Source organism: Maylandia zebra, unplaced genomic scaffold (genome assembly GCF_041146795.1).
Source record: "Maylandia zebra isolate NMK-2024a unplaced genomic scaffold, Mzebra_GT3a scaffold11, whole genome shotgun sequence".
Classification (NCBI taxonomy): Eukaryota; Metazoa; Chordata; class Actinopteri; order Cichliformes; family Cichlidae; genus Maylandia; species Maylandia zebra.
In genome coordinates this window covers 9,108,148-9,127,500 of record NW_027490041.1, presented here as the reverse complement: position 1 = coordinate 9,127,500, position 19,353 = coordinate 9,108,148, and the positions used below count along the sequence as shown (strand labels likewise).

The 19,353-nt window shown below is 40.1% G+C and overlaps 1 protein-coding gene and 2 long non-coding RNA genes across 3 annotated transcripts in view; all 3 read left to right on the top strand.

The window, feature by feature from the left end:
- Window positions 1-156, top strand: part of LOC143416067 (uncharacterized) — a 68,303-nt gene extending 68,147 nt beyond the window's left edge. The window contains exon 13 of the mRNA XM_076881439.1: window positions 1-156. This exon is cut by the window's left edge and continues 805 nt beyond it. The gene's annotated coding sequence lies outside the window, so the exon portion shown is untranslated.
- Window positions 1-19,353, top strand: part of LOC143415866 (uncharacterized) — a 350,735-nt gene that overhangs the window by 204,906 nt on the left and 126,476 nt on the right. The window lies entirely within an intron of this gene.
- On the top strand, window positions 6,049-8,308 carry LOC143416003 (uncharacterized). Its single transcript, XR_013096424.1, has 2 exons — window positions 6,049-6,230; window positions 6,262-8,308. It is a non-coding gene; the product is annotated as an uncharacterized LOC143416003 (long non-coding RNA).

Genomic DNA, 19,353 nt, shown 5'->3' with positions numbered 1-19,353 from the left:
GAGTAGTTCACTGAATGAACAATGGACTGTGAGCTCAGTTCCTTCATCATTAGTATGGATTATATATGTATATGTATTATATTAGTATCTGTGGAGCAGGGAAATTATTTTACTGCTATTGTTAAATAATTGTCATCAGTACCATTGCATTAATAATATAATCTGGAGTTTATATTGCATTCAGATGTTGAAACAGTGTGTGTCTTTCAGAAAGGCTAAAAGTAACAGGACAGGAAACAGGCTTGGAGAGTTTTGCAGAAGTGAAAGTTATTTTGAGCAGCAGGCTAAGACGAGGCTTTAACAATGTAACAGATAGCTTTAAGAAGGCCTTAAGCAGTTATGACTATTTTATAAACAATGCATATCGGTGCTTATTAAAGAGTTGGAGCTCGGTCTATGAATTGGGGGTTGGAAGCTTTGTTCGGCGCGATGTCCGGACAATCTATTGTGCAAGTGACTTGGAGCCATAGAAGGAATTGCAGTACATGCTTACAAAACACTTATATATCAGGTCATTTCATATTAAGGTTTTAGTAGAGGTTCTTGGTTAAAACATTTATTTAGTAGAAGACATACACATAGTCTCAGTGAGCTTCTGGTCTAGTGAAAGGTCAGAAGTGCAACAGGTGAATTGAGAAAGAGCATTTGAGGACGAGTTAGTAGGTGAAGAGGTGACACAAAGAGCATGTGAGGTCAACACATACACACACATGAGTTAGATTTATTTAGAGGAGAGATTAGTCATGTCTCGACAAGAAAGAGGAACAATTTACTTTAAGATAAGAACGGAAAGTACCAGCCATGAAAATAGAAGATGATCTTCTGGGTGAAAAGTCATTGTGGTGTTGATCTGATCTATGTATAAAATGTATCTGTGACGCATGAAGGGGCGTCAGTAAACAAACCCTGATGCTATAAAATATCTGTTCATGCTTTGATTAAGTTGGAGATCACTTGCTGTCGGCGTACAGAGTATCTTCCCACACGTGTGTTCATTAAAATCATTGTTTGACCAAGACCTTCTGGACCATGGGTGGTTTGTACTCTCCTTCCTCAATTTTGAACCTTAACATTTGGGGGCTTCGTCCGGTGGTTGAGGAGGGAGAATTGGAGGTGTAGATGGAGAAATTTGGTCTTAGGTGGTCTGACGGGCAGACATGAATTCCAGTAGTCGAAGTGAGTGGGCATAAGCCGGCTTATCCAAAAGGTAAGGCACTACCTGTTGAATTATTTCCAAAGTGTGCCAAATTGGATATGATAAAATTTAAGTCTACTCATTGAAATTACTGGTGGATGTCTGTTTTGATTTTGATGAAAATTTCATGAGTTGAAGCAGTTAGAGTTCTGCTAAGAAGAAATGAAAGCAGTAAAGTCTGCTAAAGCAGTTAGAGTCTGCCAGGAAAAGTTTAAATACTGGGTTGAAGTCCCAAAGAAATTGAGTTAGAGTCTCAAGTAGTTTGGTAGGGTATTTGGTCATTTTGTGGGTTAAAGTCCCGGTTGGTCATTAGGTCAGACCTTGGTTGGTCATTTTGTGGGTTAGAGTCCCCATTGTCCATCAGGGTCGATCTGCCTCAGTCATACACTTGTTTTGGGTGTTGATTGTTGTTTCAAAGTATTATAAATTATTCTAGAACGGCAGTTCGAGTCTGCTAGGAAGCGCAGAGCCCGGAGGTTATGCTCCCTCCTTGTCGTGGACGCGCGACATTGACCTGTCGGCGAACAGGGTTAGTTCAGTTTGGCTTAACTGTGGGGTACAGGGCATCCTGGAATGAAGCTAGGAGTTAGAGTCTCCTTACCGTTTGGAACGGTACCTGCGCTTTTTTGGACAGGAGAAGTTGGACTTCGGGCGTGTAACTTTAACTTAAAACTTGGGGGTAAGCCTTGGCTGTGAAACGCCAAAAATAGAGCTTCAGGCAAAGTTTGGGTTGGTTGACGCTTTTAAATTGAGTTAGGGATTTTAGAGATGAGGCCAGAAACAGTAGAGTCTGATACTGGTTAATTGGTCGCAAAAAACTCAGGGAGTTTATCCGCTGGGCGGTTATTTTAAATTTGTCTAAATTGTGTAGGCGCTAAAGCTGACAGATCTGACAGTGGTTGTAAATATAAGATGTCTTTGTAATATAAAATAAGAGATCTCTGTGTGAAAGGAGTCTGAGGCAATGCTGGAGCTATTTTTAGACGGTGCGTGTGTGAGTGAAAATGCAAATGAGTAAGTAGTGAACTGTTTAAACCACAGTTGGTTTTACATATACTGCTGCAAACATTGTTGAGTGTGTGTTTCAAATGCCATTTATGTTTATTAGAGGACTATAAATAAAGTTTTGAGTTGCCGTAGTGGATGTATAGTAATTGACTGAGTTTGGATGCAGATATATAAATATATTGAGTGCACTGTATATACTTAAGACTAACACATTACTTTCAGTAGTAACTTTTCTCCAGCATTAGTTGCTGGTGTGTTTTATTTTTAATTTCTTGTGTGTGCGGTGAGAATTAATGGAGGTTTCAATTTTTGTTTGTTTGTTTTTTACTTGCTCTTTTTGATTATGACAAGCATGTCTAAAATACTCTTAGGAAAGTGTGTTTTGAGTTATATTCCTCAACTCTGGTCACACTTTAAGTGTGAATGCGGTGACTAGAAGGTTTTGAATGATGAATAAAGGTGTGAGAGGTATTTCTTTGGTGATGTAAAGTAGGATGTTTTAAAGTTTGAAAGTGTTTTTAATTTAAGAGATGCATGAGTGATGTTATAAGAGTTTCGTTTATTTAAAAGGTGTGTGTGTGAGAGGATTATGAAATCATTGTGTGAATGATGCTACATTTTAGATCAAAAGTTAGTAGAATTACAGAGGGTTTGTAGATTGTAAATACAAAATAAGTTTGATTAGCCTGCAGAAACAGAAAAGCAGCTTGAGCTGCTCTGAGAAGCTGTGTGTGTGTGACAGGAAGTTACATGCGCATAAAAGGAAGTGACTGTGACGAGTGAGCACCCAGAGAGAGAAACAGATGAGTTAAACTCTAGGCAGATAAGGCGAATGGAGGTTTTGAGAAAAGAAATGAAAAGGATATTAATTGTATGTTTTAGTGTGTCAACACAGATTACAGATAAATAAAGGTGGACTTCTCTCAACCTGGAATTTTGAGTACGGCGCCAAAACCACTAGAGTAGCATAATTGGGAGAAAACAGGCCAGATTTTGGCTTAAAATTTTACAGCTTGACCTCGCACTTGTCCCCATCCTGAGAAGAAGCTCAAAGGACAGTTAATCTCCTGATGAAGACAGACAGAACATCGTGGACTTGAGAAGAATTAATAGCAGGCAAAAGACAGTGCAACGGAAACCACACTGACGACACCAGCAGCAGCATGAAAGGAACCACGAGGTGGAAACATGTACTGTAAATTACAGGCTGGGCAGTTGAACAGTGGGATAATGAGCTGTGGAAAGCACTGGACATTGATTGTCAGATTTCCCATGCTTGGAGTAATCTTGAAAGAGATGACTGAGAGGATCAACAGAAAAGAAGAAACCACGTGATGAAACATGCACGGTGGACAGCAGGCTGGTAAGAACAGTGTGACATGACTGTTTAAAGGCACTGAATGTGGTATTTTGCCAGGCTGGGACTTGATCCAAAAGGAAAATACTGAAGAGAAACAGAGAAGAAACAGACTGTGTTTGCTGGAATTCAAGACAACAAAAGGACACTGAGAGAAGAGGACAGTGACCAGTGAGAGGTGAAGCCGGACGACTTCGACTGTGAGAATACAGGGTGTAATTGGATTGAAATGAAAGCCTGAACTCATGATGGTTTAGAGATGTCCACCGTCACAAACAAAGAGGTAAACAAGAATAGAAAACACACATAGACAAAGTGTTACATGTGAAATTATTTCTGGAAAGAATCAGAAGTGAGATAGTTTTGAATTAAGAAATCAGGGAAAAGATGCATGAATTAAACCTGACTATAACATATAGAGGCAATGAAGAAAGCAGCTTACACTCACTGAACATTAACAAAATACATAGGAAAAGCAATGAAGACCTGCTTACACGTATATACATGACATAAGTTGGGATTTCTGACCAGAGAAAGGGAAACGGGTAGTTTAAGTACATATGATAATAATGAAAATGTCTCAGTTGTGTTTCTATAGGGGCGAAACAGATCTGGATCAATTTTCCACGTGCAGCGGTCGGAAGAGACCTGTAGGTTAACTTGACTGGACATGCCAAGGCAAGTTTCTGGTTGAATTGTTTACAGCGCCATGTCTCCATAAACCTGACAAGTGGGCCCTAGCTTCTGGCTGAGGAGCAGGAATAAGGTGGGAACTTAAAATTTGGGTTAGCAAATTTGGGAAAGAAACTGACGGCTTAAGTGGAGAATTGTGCAGGAGTCTGACACACTGCAAAAGCAACATATGCAAATTCACATACACAAACAGAAAATGCATTAACCTTATAAAGACAAGACAAGCTCATGGAGATTAATGCAGAGATCCAGATTAAACCTGGCTAAGAACACAAACATATGCAATGAAGAACAGCTTGCTATTTTGTATGAATGATACAATGGTGTGAATGTTTAATAAAATGCATTTGAGTTTGTAATTGAGGAATAGAAGAAGCCATATGACAAAGGGAGTGAGTTATGAGAACAAAAAGTGATTAAAGTAGTTTTAAAAGAGTGACTTAGGAGTGCTCTCTCGTACTGAGTGATCAAAACCAGTGATAACTGTAGAAAGAAATAACATAATTTAATGAGTTGGTGATGTTTAAACATATGTTTCTGTTGTTACAGCTTTTTGAGAGATGACTCAGTATGCAAATTAGTTGGAGTGAGTGGTGACGAAGGAACTTCCTGTGTGTGTGTGTGACTGAGGAAGTGACTTTCAGACGAGGAAGCATGGCAGACAAGAGAAGTATAGATTTGGGTAGGAAATAGTTTATAGTTTAGTGATTATACGTTGTCGCAAAGGGGTTTTATGCTGAATTTAAGTATGTTAAAGGGGGTGATTTTTGTTTGCAAATTGTGTGGTTTTAATGAGACTTTCGGTGTATTGAGGAGGCGAAATTATGTGGTGGCAAAACTTTTGTGTGTTTAAGGTTGTTGAGGTTGTTGTGGTGATGGGTTGATTTTGTCAGTTAGGTTTGGGTTGGTGTTTTTGTTTTTAATAGAGGGAGTTTTAGGAAACATGGACATGTCTGGGAGGGGCCCATTATTTTGTAACAGTGCACTTAAAGAAAACCTGTCAGGTGATTTTGTTTTGTTTTTATGAGCTAACAATCAGCTCTATTTTTCATTTCTGTTTTAAGCAGGCCTGCAACAGTGAATAACGGCGCTGAAAATTCTCGGGAAGAGCAAATATAAGGGGGCTTTCCAGATTACAATTGGCTGAGGAAAAAGCTACCTGGAGACGATTCAGGTCGTAAGTCCCTGTAAAAAGGATTTTATGCGAGTCAATCCAGTCCAAAAGCATAAAGAAATATTTTCCTATGGAAAATAAAAAATGACTGAGCTCATTTTGCTGAGGGTGGAGAATCTGACGCGGGAAGCTCCACTATCAGCAAATACATGGTGTGACTGCATGTGAGTGAATGTGTGACTGAATGTGAGTGAGGATGAATAAATGTGGACAAACAATTTGCTTTTACCAGAGAAAATTTCTGTTTTGTTTTGTTGACTGGGGTTAGATTATGGGATTATAGTATATTGTTGGGAGAATGCCAAATGCTAAAGGGGAAATATTTTTTGATGTAACTCAGTTACCATTAATTGTAGAAACACATGACTGATAACTGTTCTGTTTTAAGTTTATTTTTATGACATACATTGGATCATGAGTGGGGAAACTGAGCATTTTTAAGTTTTGTATAGTATCTTGACACATGAAATGTATCAAGATAAAGGGGGGTTTAGGGTTTATTAATTTAATTGTTTAATAATTTAGGATCATTTTAGGACCTTTTGGGTTTTTGATCATTTGGATATGGTAAAACTGAAACTGTTATTTTTAAGTTAAGGTTAAAGGATTAAAAGAGAACTTGTCACGGTTTGCGAGGCAAGCCGTGTGGAGTTGTAGAAAAGGACCCAAAAGGCGGCAGCTCTGGTGCAGGTGAATATTTATTTACAACGGTGGGCACAAAACAGCACTGGTGGAAAAACAAGAAACCGGAAACCTAAACTGGGTAAGCTAATAACACAAACCAGAAACGAGGATGCAGGGAGGTCCGGGGAAATACACAAGAGACGCAGGGAGACCGAGGGGAAACAACACAGACGAACCAGCAACTACCATAACAGAAGACACAACTTAAATACACACAGAGAACACAGGGAGATTACACACAGGTGGGGAACACAGGGGATACTGATAAACATAACGAGACAGGGCAGGAGTGAACACAACATTACGCATACTGACGAGAGACTGTCAAAGTAAAACAGGAAGTACACAGAGGTTCAGACAGGAGGAGAGAGAGCACGGGGAGAACACAGACATAACAGGCTGGGGGAAACATGGAATAAACACAAAGAGAGACGAGAGCTCATAAATACACAGAGGGGTACAAGGGGGTAAGAGTCACAAAGGGAAAAACACTTAGGGAACACCACAACAGGACACCTCAGAAAACCTGGCCTAAATAAGGAGCGAAAATACAAGGAACCAAGAATACTGGGCCAACATGGCCCAGGACCATGACAGAACTGAATCCTGTTTAGAAGATACAATGCCGGTTTTTCAAAGCTGTGAATAAGTCTTAGAGGGAAAATTAGTGAGGGTTGAAGGAGTAGAACAGCTTTGATTTTTTTGATCTTTAGAAGTAGTGGTTATAATGTAGGCGTACACATACAGATATTACATAGGTTTATCTTTAGGATAAAGGGGGAGCTTATAAATAGAAATGATTTTTATACATATTGCATTTTGTGCTTTTAAAGGAGTTGTGGCTCAAATTTGTCTCTGGAGGGTCACGAGCCTTTGGCTAGCGCTATGATTAGCCAATCTACTGTGAGGATAATATGAGTTCATGAAGGATTGCACACGCTTACAGACACAGAGTTAAGAAACACACATGACAGTATTGATTCCAGGCAAAAGGCCTTAAATTCATTTAGCTTTTAACTGAACTTAAAGAAGGACCAAAGAGGAAGGAAAGCATATATTTTGGTTAAGTCTGATAAACTATAATTAGAAGGTATGGTTACATTAAAAGGAGCAAAATGAAATAAAAAGGCTATACCAAAACGGGTTATAACATAGGAAATGTGAGGTTAAAATGAAGTTAACACATAGGAGTTGTTTCAAGGCAGCATTTAGCTATGATGAAATGTATACAGGAGTAATTGCTTATATGCTTAAACTTAATTGATTAAAGTGGTTGTTTTCTTTTGGATCTTTTAGAGTAGAGGAACTTGCAGCAGCGACAATTTGTGCACAGGATGTTGATGATCAGATAAGGGAAAATAGAGCGAGCAACCGGACGTGAAAGCAGGGCTTAAAGAGTTTTAAAGGGATGATTAACGTTGAAGAGTATACATAAATACAAGTCAATAAGTTAAGAAGATAATTAGGATCAGGCTTTTGATTAAAGAGTCCCAGATAGGATAAGTTAGGGAGGTGCAGGAAAAGGTGTTTTGTTTCTTCTGCAGAAGATCGATCTCGGCGACCACAGGAGGGGCGAGGATCCTGGAGATCTCGAGGTCCGAGACCACCAGAGAGGGTCTGAGTGAGGACACAATGTATTGCGACCTCTGGTGTTCCAGAGGTCGAGAGAGGGAGTGTGGAGCAGGGAAATTATTTTACTGCTATTGTTAAATAATTGTCATCAGTACCATTGCATTAATAATATAATCTGGAGTTTATATTGCATTCAGATGTTGAAACAGTGTGTGTCTTTCAGAAAGACTAAGTTGCAGGCTGACAGGAAGTTGCAGGTTTGCAGAGTGTGCCTTTTGCAGAACTGAAACCGAAAGCAGACGAGACGCAGACAGTAGGTGAAGAGGTGACACAAAGAGCATGTGAGGTCAACACATACACACACATTAGTTAGATTTATTTAGAGGAGAGAACGGAAAGTACCAAGCCATGAAAATAGAAGATGATTTTCTAGGTGAAAAGTCATTCTGGTGTTGATCTGATCTATGTATAAAATGTACCGGTGACGCATGAAGGGGCGTCAGTAAACAAACCCTGATGCTATAAAATATCTGTTCATGCTTTGATTAAGTCGAGGACTACTGGCTGTCTGCGTACAGAGTGTCTTCCCACACGTGTGTTCATTAAAATCATTGTTTGACCAAGATCCTCTGGACCATGGGTGGTGTGTACTCTCCTTCCTCAACTTTGAACCTTAACATTTGGGGGCTTCGTCCGGTGGTTGAGGAGGGAGGATTGGAGGTTTAGATGGAGAAATTTGGTGGTCTCTGAGGTGGTCTGACGGGCAGACATGAATTCCAGTGGTCGAAGTGAGTGGGCATAAGCCGGCTTATCCAAAAGGTAAGGCACTACCTGTTGAATTATTTCCAAAGTGTGCCAAATTGGACATGATAAAATTTAAGTCTACTCACTGAAGTTACTGGTGGATGTCTGTTTTGATTTTGATGAAAAATTTCATGAGTTGAAGCAGTTAGAGTTCTGCTAAGAAGAAATGAAAGCAGTAAAGTCTGCTAAAGCAGTTAGAGTCTGCCAGGAAAAGTTTAAATACTGGGTTGAAGTCCCAAAGAAATTGAGTTAGAGTCTCAAGTAGTTTGGTAGGGTATTTGGTCATTTTGTGGGTTAAAGTCCCGGTTGGTCATTAGGTCAGACCTTGGTTGGTCATTTTGTGGGTTAGAGTCCCCATTGTCCATCAGGGTCGATCTGCCTCAGTCATACACTTTGTTGGGTGTTGATTGTTGTTTCAAAGTATTATAAATTATTCTAGAACGGCAGTTCGAGTCTGCTAGGAAGCGCAGAGCCCGGAGGTTACGCTCCCTCCTTGTCGTGGACGCGCGACATTGACCTGTCGGCGAACAGGGTTAGTTCAGTTTGGCTTAACTGTGGGGTACAGGGCATCCTGGAATGAAGCTAGGAGTTAGAGTCTCCTTACCGTTTGGAACGGTACCTGCGCTTTTTTGGACAGGAGAAGTTGGACTTCGGGCGTGTAACTTTAACTTAAAACTTGGGGGTAAGCCTTGGCTGTGAAACGCCAAAAATAGAGCTTCAGGCAAAGTTTGGGTTGGTTGACGCTTTTAAATTGAGTTAGGGATTTTAGAAATGAGGCCAGAAACAGTTAAAGTCTTGATACTGGTTAATTGGTCGCAAAAAACTCAGGGAGTTTATCCGCTGGGCGGTTATTTTAAATTTGTCTAAAATTGTGTAGGCGCTAAAGCTGACAGATCTGACAGTGGTTGTAAATATAAGACGTCGTTGTAATATAGAATAAGAAAATTTGGTGTGAGAGATCTCTGTGTGTCGAGTCAGTAATGCACTGACTGCCTGCTGCTATTTTTAGATGTGTGTGTGTGAGTGTGAAAATGCAAGGCAAGGCAAGTTTATTTGTATAGCACAATTGAACAATAAGGTGATTGAAAGTGCTTTACAGAGACATTAGAAACAAGAACAAATAAAAAGCATGATTTAAAATTGATTAAAACAAGCAAATAAACTAACTAACTAATTAACAAACAAACAAACAAACAATCAAAACAGTATATAAAATCAAAACAGATAAAATCAGAACATGCTTAATAATGCAAATTAGTAAGCAGTGAACTGTTTAAACCACAGTTGGTTTTACATATACTGCTGCAAACATTGTTGAGTGTGTGTTTAAAATGCCATTTATGTTTATTAGAGGACTATAAATAAAGTTTTGAGTTGTATAGTAATTGACTGAAGTTGGATGTAGATATATAAATATATTGAGTGCACTGTGTATACTTAAGACTAACATATTACTTTCAGTAGTAACTTTTCTCCAGCAATAGTTGCTGGTGTTTTTTATTTTTTCAATTTCTTGTGTGAATGCGGTGACTAGAAGGTTTTGAATGATGAATAAAGGTGTGAGAGGTATTTCTTTGGTGATGTAAAGTAGGATGTTTTAAAGTTTGAAAGTGTTTTTAATTTAAGAGATGCATGAGTGATGTTATAAGAGTTTAGTTTATTTAAAAGGTGTGTGTGAGAGGATTATGAAATCATTGTGTGAATGATGCTACATTTTAGGTCAAAAGTTAGTAGAATTACAGAGGGTTTGTAGATTGTAAATACAAAATAAGTTTGATTAGCCTGGAGAAACAGCAAAGCAGCTGCGTGCTGTGTGTGTGTAACAGGAAATGGTGTGGGTGACAGGAAGTTTGCATGCCCATATAAGGTGACGAGTGAGCACCCAGAGAGAGAAACAGATGAGTTAAACTCTAGGCAGATAAAGCGAATGGAGGTTTTGAGAAAAGAAATGAAAAGGATATTAATTGTATGTTTTAGTGTGTCAACACAGATTACAGATAAATGAAGGTGGACTTCTCTCAACCTGGAATTTTGAGTACGGCGCCAAAACCACTAGAGTAGCATAATTGGGAGAAAACAGGCCAGATTTTGGCTTAAAATTTTACAGCTTGACCTCGCACTTGTCCCCATCCTGAGAAGAAGCTCAAAGGACAGTTAATCTCCTGATGAAGACCGACAGAACATCGTGGACTTGAGAAGAATTAATAGCAGGCAAAAGACAGTGCAACGGAAACCACACTGACGACACCAGCAGCAGCATGAAAGGAACCACGAGGTGGAAACATGTACTGTAAATTACAGGCTGGGCAGTTGAACAGTGGGATAATGAGCTGTGGAAAGCACTGGACATTGATTGTCAGATTTCCCATGCTTGGAGTAATCTTGAAAGAGATGACTGAGAGGATCAACAGAAAAGAAGAAACCACGTGATGAAACATGCACGGTGGACAGCAGGCTGGTAAGAACAGTGTGACATGACTGTTTAAAGGCACTGAATGTGGTATTTTGCCAGGCTGGGACTTGATCCAAAAGGAAAATACTGAAGAGAAACAGAGAAGAAACAGACTGTGTTTGCTGGAATTCAAGACAACAAAAGGACACTGAGAGAAGAGGACAGTGACCAGTGAGAGGTGAAGCCGGACGACTTCGACTGTGAGAATACAGGGTGTAATTGGACTGAAAGTGAAGCTTGAACTCATGATGGTTTAGAGATGTCCACCGTCACAAACAAAGAGGTAAACAAGAATAGAAAACACACATAGACAAAGTGTTACATGTGAAATTATTTCTGGAAAGAATCAGAAGTGAGATAGTTTTGAATTAAGAAATCAGAGAAAAGATGCATGAATTAAACCTGACTATAACATATAGAGGCAATGAAGAAAGCAGCTTACACTCACTGAACATTAACAAAATACATAGGAAAAGCAATGAAGACCTGCTTACACGTATATACATGACATAAGTTGGGATTTCTGACCAGAGAAAGGGAAACGGGTAGTTTAAGTACATATGATAATAATGAAAATGTCTCAGTTGTGTTTCTATAGGGGCGAAACAGATCTGGATCAATTTTCCACGTGCAGCGGTCGGAAGAGACCTGTAGGTTAACTTGACTGGACATGCCAAGGCAAGTTTCTGGTTGAATTGTTTACAGCGCCATGTCTCCATAAACCTGACAAGTGGGCCCTAGCTTCTGGCTGAGGAGCAGGAATGCTGTTAATAAGGTGGGAACTTAAAATTTGGGTTAGCAAATTTGGGAAAGAAACTGACGGCTTAAGTGGAGAATTGTGCAGGAGTCTGACACACTGCAAAAGCAACATATGCAAATTCACATACACAAACAGAAAATGCATTAACCTTATAAAGACAAGACAAGCTCATGGAGATTAATGCAGAGATCCAGATTAAACCTGGCTAAGAACACAAACATATGCAATGAAGAACAGCTTGCTATTTTGTATGAATGATACAATGGTGTGAATGTTTAATAAAATGCATTTGAGTTTGTAATTGAGGAATAGAAGAAGCCATATGACAAAGGGAGTGAGTTATGAGAACAAAAAGTGATTAAAGTAGTTTTAAAAGAGTGACTTAGGAGTGCTCTCTCGTACTGAGTGATCAAAACCAGTGATAACTGTAGAAAGAAATAAAATAATTTAATGAGTTGGTGATGTTTAAACATATGTTTCTGTTGTTACAGCTTTTTGAGAGATGACTCAGTATGCAAATTAGTTGGAGTGAGTGGTGACGAAGGAACTTCCTGTGTGTGTGTGTGACTGAGGAAGTGACTTTCAGACGAGGAAGCATGGCAGACAAGAGAAGTATAGATTTGGGTAGGAAATAGTTTATAGTTTAGTGATTATACGTTGTCGCAAAGGGGTTTTATGCTGAATTTAAGTATGTTAAAGGGGGTGATTTTTGTTTGCAAATTGTGTGGTTTTAATGAGACTTTCGGTGTATTGAGGAGGCGAAATTATGTGGTGGCAAAACTTTTGTGTGTTTAAGGTTGTTGAGGTTGTTGTGGTGATGGGTTGATTTTGTCAGTTAGGTTTGGGTTGGTGTTTTTGTTTTTAATAGAGGGAGTTTTAGGAAACATGGACATGTCTGGGAGGGGCCCATTATTTTGTAACAGTGCACTTAAAGAAAACCTGTCAGGTGATTTTGTTTTGTTTTTATGAGCTAACAATCAGCTCTATTTTTCATTTCTGTTTTAAGCAGGCCTGCAACAGTGAATAACGGCGCTGAAAATTCTCGGGAAGAGCAAATATAAGGGGGCTTTCCAGATTACAATTGGCTGAGGAAAAAGCTACCTGGAGACGATTCAGGTCGTAAGTCCCTGTAAAAAGGATTTTATGCGAGTCAATCCAGTCCAAAAGCATAAAGAAATATTTTCCTATGGAAAATAAAAAATGACTGAGCTCATTTTGCTGAGGGTGGAGAATCTGACGCGGGAAGCTCCACTATCAGCAAATACATGGTGTGACTGCATGTGAGTGAATGTGTGACTGAATGTGAGTGAGGATGAATAAATGTGGACAAACAATTTGCTTTTACCAGAGAAAATTTCTGTTTTGTTTTGTTGACTGGGGTTAGATTATGGGATTATAGTATATTGTTGGGAGAATGCCAAATGCTAAAGGGGAAATATTTTTTGATGTAACTCAGTTACCATTAATTGTAGAAACACATGACTGATAACTGTTCTGTTTTAAGTTTATTTTTATGACATACATTGGATCATGAGTGGGGAAACTGAGCATTTTTAAGTTTTGTATAGTATCTTGACACATGAAATGTATCAAGATAAAGGGGGGTTTAGGGTTTATTAATTTAATTGTTTAATAATTTAGGATCATTTTAGGACCTTTTGGGTTTTTGATCATTTGGATATGGTAAAACTGAAACTGTTATTTTTAAGTTAAGGTTAAAGGATTAAAAGAGAACTTGTCACGGTTTGCGAGGCAAGCCGTGTGGAGTTGTAGAAAAGGACCCAAAAGGCGGCAGCTCTGGTGCAGGTGAATATTTATTTACAACGGTGGGCACAAAACAGCACTGGTGGAAAAACAAGAAACCGGAAACCTAAACTGGGTAAGCTAATAACACAAACCAGAAACGAGGATGCAGGGAGGTCCGGGGAAATACACAAGAGACGCAGGGAGACCGAGGGGAAACAACACAGACGAACCAGCAACTACCATAACAGAAGACACAACTTAAATACACACAGAGAACACAGGGAGATTACACACAGGTGGGGAACACAGGTGACACTGATAAACATAACGAGACAGGGCAGGAGTGAACACAACATTACGCATACTGACGAGAGACTGTCAAAGTAAAACAGGAAGTACACAGAGGTTCAGACAGGAGGAGAGAGAGCACGGGGAGAACACAGACATAACAGGCTGGGGGAAACATGGAATAAACACAAAGAGAGACGAGAGCTCATAAATACACAGAGGGGTACAAGGGGGTAAGAGTCACAAAGGGAAAAACACTTAGGGAACACCACAACAGGACACCTCAGAAAACCTGGCCTAAATAAGGAGCGAAAATACAAGGAACCAAGAATACTGGGCCAACATGGCCCAGGACCATGACAGAACTGAATCCTGTTTAGAAGATACAATGCCGGTTTTTCAAAGCTGTGAATAAGTCTTAGAGGGAAAATTAGTGAGGGTTGAAGGGGTAGAACAGCTTTGATTTTTTTGATCTTTAGAAGTAGTGGTTATAATGTAGGCGTACACATACAGATATTACATAGGTTTATCTTTAGGATAAAGGGGGAGCTTCTACGTAGAAATGATTTTTATACATATTGCATTTTGTGCTTTTAAAGGAGTTGTGGCTCAAATTTGTCTCTGGAGGGTCACGAGCCTTTGGCTAGCGCTATGATTAGCCAATCTACTGTGAGGATAATATGAGTTCATGAAGGATTGCACACGCTTACAGACACAGAGTTAAGAAACACACATGACAGTATTGATTCCAGGCAAAAGGCCTTAAATTCATTTAGCTTTTAACTGAACTTAAAGAAGGACCAAAGAGGAAGGAAAGCATATATTTTGGTTAAGTCTGATAAACTATAATTAGAAGGTATGGTTACATTAAAAGGAGCAAAATGAAATAAAAAGGCTATACCAAAACGGGTTATAACATAGGAAATGTGAGGTTAAAATGAAGTTAACACATAGGAGTTGTTTCAAGGCAGCATTTAGCTATGATGAAATGTATACAGGAGTAATTGCTTATATGCTTAAACTTAATTGATTAAAGTGGTTGTTTTCTTTTGGATCTTTTAGAGTAGAGGAACTTGCAGCAGCGACAATTTGTGCACAGGATGTTGATGATCAGATAAGGGAAAAATAGAGCGAGCAACCGGACGTGAAAGCAGGGCTTAAAGAGTTTTAAAGGGATGAGTAACGTTGAAGAGTATACATAAATACAAGTCAATAAGTTAAGAAGATAATTAGGATCAGGCTTTTGATTAAAGAGTCCCAGATAGGATAAGTTAGGGAGGTGCAGGAAAAGGTGTTTTGTTTCTTTTGCAGAAGATCGATCTCGGCGACCACAGGAGGGGCGAGGATCCTGGAGATCTCGAGGTCCGAGACCACCAGAGAGGGTCTGAGTGAGGACACAATGTATTGCGACCTCTGGTGTTCCAGAGGTCGAGAGAGGGAGTGTGGAGCAGGGAAATTATTTTACTGCTATTGTTAAATAATTGTCATCAGTACCATTGCATTAATAATATAATCTGGAGTTTATATTGCATTCAGATGTTGAAACAGTGTGTGTCTTTCAGAAAGACTAAGTTGCAGGCTGACAGGAAGTTGCAGGTTTGCAGAGTGTGCCTTTTGCAGAACTGAAACCGAAAGCAGACGAGACGCAGACAGTAGGTGAAGAGGTGACACAAAGAGCATGTGAGGTCAACACATACACACACATTAGTTAGATTTATTTAGAGGAGAGAACGGAAAGTACCAAGCCATGAAAATAGAAGATGATTTTCTAGGTGAAAAGTCATTCTGGTGTTGATCTGATCTATGTATAAAATGTACCGGTGACGCATGAAGGGGCGTCAGTAAACAAACCCTGATGCTATAAAATATCTGTTCATGCTTTGATTAAGTCGAGGACTACTGGCTGTCTGCGTACAGAGTGTCTTCCCACACGTGTGTTCATTAAAATCATTGTTTGACCAAGATCCTCTGGACCATGGGTGGTGTGTACTCTCCTTCCTCAACTTTGAACCTTAACATATCATATATATCAGGTGCTGCTGCTTTCAGTCATTGTGCAAATGTGCTGTTTGTAAGCTTGTAAAGCTGCAGTCAGCTGAGACTGAAGAAGTCACCTGATCAGTGAGCAAACGTTTCTGAAAACGTCCAGATGAACAGAATCAACCTTTTGGGATCAGCCAGCAATGCAGCATCATTGTTGTTCAGCTTCAGAGGTTTGCAGGAATGAACTGATGACCAGAAACAGCTGCAAAGTCCAAGAAAATACCAGCTGGAGTTCAGCTGCATTTGAAGAAGTCAAAGAAAAGTAAGGATGGCAAAGGGCGACGTTTTCTTCCAAAGAGCTGCAAACATGGTCGACGCCTCATTAGAAGAATCATCTGGACATTTGTGAGGAACTCTAACCAAGAAAGCAACGTCACACAGATCCAACAGACAGTTTCCATGACTGCAAGTGTTGAGTGGAAAAATGCTACATTGCATTATTGCATCCTCTCACCACAGGAGGCGCTGTTGGCACCACTGATTGCTGATCAGCTGTTCTCTGATGATCTGATTGATACTGTGAATAACGGGACTCACTGAACTCTGTGACACAGTGAAGATTACAGAGTTTAACTTCACCCTTTAAGACTGACCACAGAACCAAGTCCGCCAGAGCTTTTGTTATATTTTTACATGCTGTGGAGCCATTTGTGGGAGCATTTCAAGTTGCTATACATCAATACAACTGTTATAGCCCTAATTTTAATAATATGTATGCATTAAGTCCATAGTAACTACATAAACTGCAAAAAAAACCTCTGCTCATCCATCTCTGTGTGTATCAGGATACATTTGGTTCATAATACACAGAAAAATCAGAGTTATTACCTGTAATAAATGTGAAAGATTCCTGCAGTGATAACCAGGCAGGACTGAAACACATCCAAGCTGTCACCACGGTAACAGCACCGCCCATCCACAGGTGAGGGGAGGAGCAAAGAGAGGGACTTTGACCATTTTATACTAAAAACACTCAACTAATGTTTCTAATATGAAACAAATAAGCCCACATTAATGTGAGCGTTTATTAAATAATAATAATGATGATTTCCTCCTGATCTCATTTCCACAGCAGAGAAAACTGTGGTGTATATTGAGGTGGAGGGTGTGGTCTGTGGCTCAGGTGTAGAGTGAGGGTGGGGTGCACCACAGCAGCATGCTGGGACTGCTGAGGGTGGAGGAGGGAGTGATGATGACATCAGAGCTGCAGCACAGAGACCAGTGAACACACAGTCTGTTCATCTTTGCATAGATACAATATCCAGCACAATATTGAATGACAGACATGCTGTGGGAGCTTCCACAGATACACTGACGTCAGCATCCAGAGTCCTCCTGCTGCTCCCCCCTCAGAGCCCCGTGATCAGCACCAACACATTCAGTTAGATGACAGAGTCCAGCTGCAGCTAGAATCAGCTCCCCTCTGTGAACAACAGCACAGCGTCAGTGTTTCACACTCAGTGAAAGGAGGAAACAGCAGAAGAACACCATGTGTGCTACGTTTCCCAGGACACACTACAAACTGCACAAATACAGAGCAGCACGTGGAAGGACCTGGAGCTGCATTTACAGAGCTGCAGACAGCGTGATGTCCTGTATGGACAGGTGGAAGGAACCAAGTCCTCAGCTGGAACACTCGTGTTTGTCCACAGACAGGAAACACAGCAGGAAACTTCCTCACAGAAGTGCAGCTCATGGATAACACACTTCCTGTCAGTCAGAATGAGGCTGCAGCCAAACACAGAAAGGTGTTTTTGTCCAGATGAGCCCAGAGAAGAAACACGAGTGTTCACAGACATCAGAAGCTCAGAGAGGTGAAACATGAGGTTGGAGTCCTCGTCAGCATCCAGAAGAGCTGCTGTGAAACCCTGAGTACTCATGACAGACTCTGATGGCACAAACACATCATGATTCAAACAGAAAGACAAACATGGAGCTCCTGATCCTCCTGCATGAGAACAAGCTGACATGAGCGCTGTGTCTGAGAGTGTCTCCCTGTCACAGTGACAATAACACAGCTGCTGCTCACAGTCATTAAACTGACCTGAGGTCAGCTGTGCTCCTTACATATGAACCATGTGACCTCACATCAGTGCTGTGGATGACTGTAGTCATAGAAGAGTAGAGCTGTAGCAGGTGGTGTGAGGAGGAGGTGGTGTATTCTAGTTAACGCAGTACTGAAACACTCCAGCAGAGGGCGCTGTTAAGTCCTTATTGTAACACAGTTACTGTGTGCAGTTAGACTTCATACATAATCTGCACTTATTTCCATCAGACATGCTGTCAGTAAATGATTGGTTTCTATTGATTCTACTTCCTGTTGACTCGTTTGATGACAGTGAAACAATCACAGCTGATTGTGTGATGATGTAAACTGTCACTGTTACATTCAGTGTGTGTGACATAATGTTAGTGCAGGCTGATAACAGCCTGGTTCTGTTAGAAACACATGAACGTGTCCATAGATCAGTGTGTGTTTAACATGAGAGCTTCAGCCCTGCTGATGTGTTAAATAAAGACATGCAGGAAAACTGATGAGACTCTGAAATAACTCTTTATATTTATAATGGAACTCTGCATCAAAAGAACAACAAAGGATCCCAGACAGGTTTCTGTGAACAAAGACCATTCTGATGTTTCTGTGTTTCTAACACTTTGACATTATTAGTAAACAGACTGCAGTGAGCAGCATTTATAAAGAGCTTCTATATAAAGATATGACAGCTGTTTGACAAGTTTATCACTCTGTGTTTGGACCTGATCAGTCCAGCTGTTTACTTGAAACATGTTCATTTACCTGTTCTGTTATATTCATGTTCTTGTCTCTGTTGAAAACACATTTTAATGTCCCTCAGATTTTTCTCCCAGATGAATAAATATAAAAATGACACAAACTGACTGCAGCTACTTTTTGTCCTTTCTGTCAAAAACCTTCATGTGACTCATGAGAGACACGTTTCAGCTGTTTGTGACAGATCAGAGGCCAACAAGTCATTTATAACACTTTCCATCATTGTTTAAAGTTCTCAGTGTTTCTGTGTTGCTGCGTATAGGATCTCCCAGCATCATCACTGTGCTGTCCAATCATTGTGTGCGAGGTTACCCTTATAGTGCGATGTGTGTTTGCACAAAGAGAAGCATGTGTGTCAAATATAAATAAGCACAGAACAGAAACAGCTGCTCGTTTCTTCTGTTTAGAGTCAAGTTAGTGTTTTGTGTCTTTGTTTGAGGCCTGATGTCGAGCAGAGGTGTGTGTAACTGCACTGGTCTGTTATATGTGTGAAGTGTGTGCTTCTCTTCAGCATCATCTTTGTCACTGCTGATTCCTTTGTGTCATCATGTGTTGAGAAGAGAGAACAGTTATAACGGAGGAGCAAAAGGAAGCCCTGAAATCTGCATCAACAAGGAAGTGTTGGCTCACCAGTGATCCCAGCAGAGCCACTGGTTTGGCTCCAGTTGTTCTAGATTCAATGATGTTGTTGCTACAGATACATGTCAGCATCTTTATTGAATTTTATATGAAGCAGAAATGGTGTCATTAGGAGAAGAAGAGGAGAACAAGTCCGGCGAGGAGGCA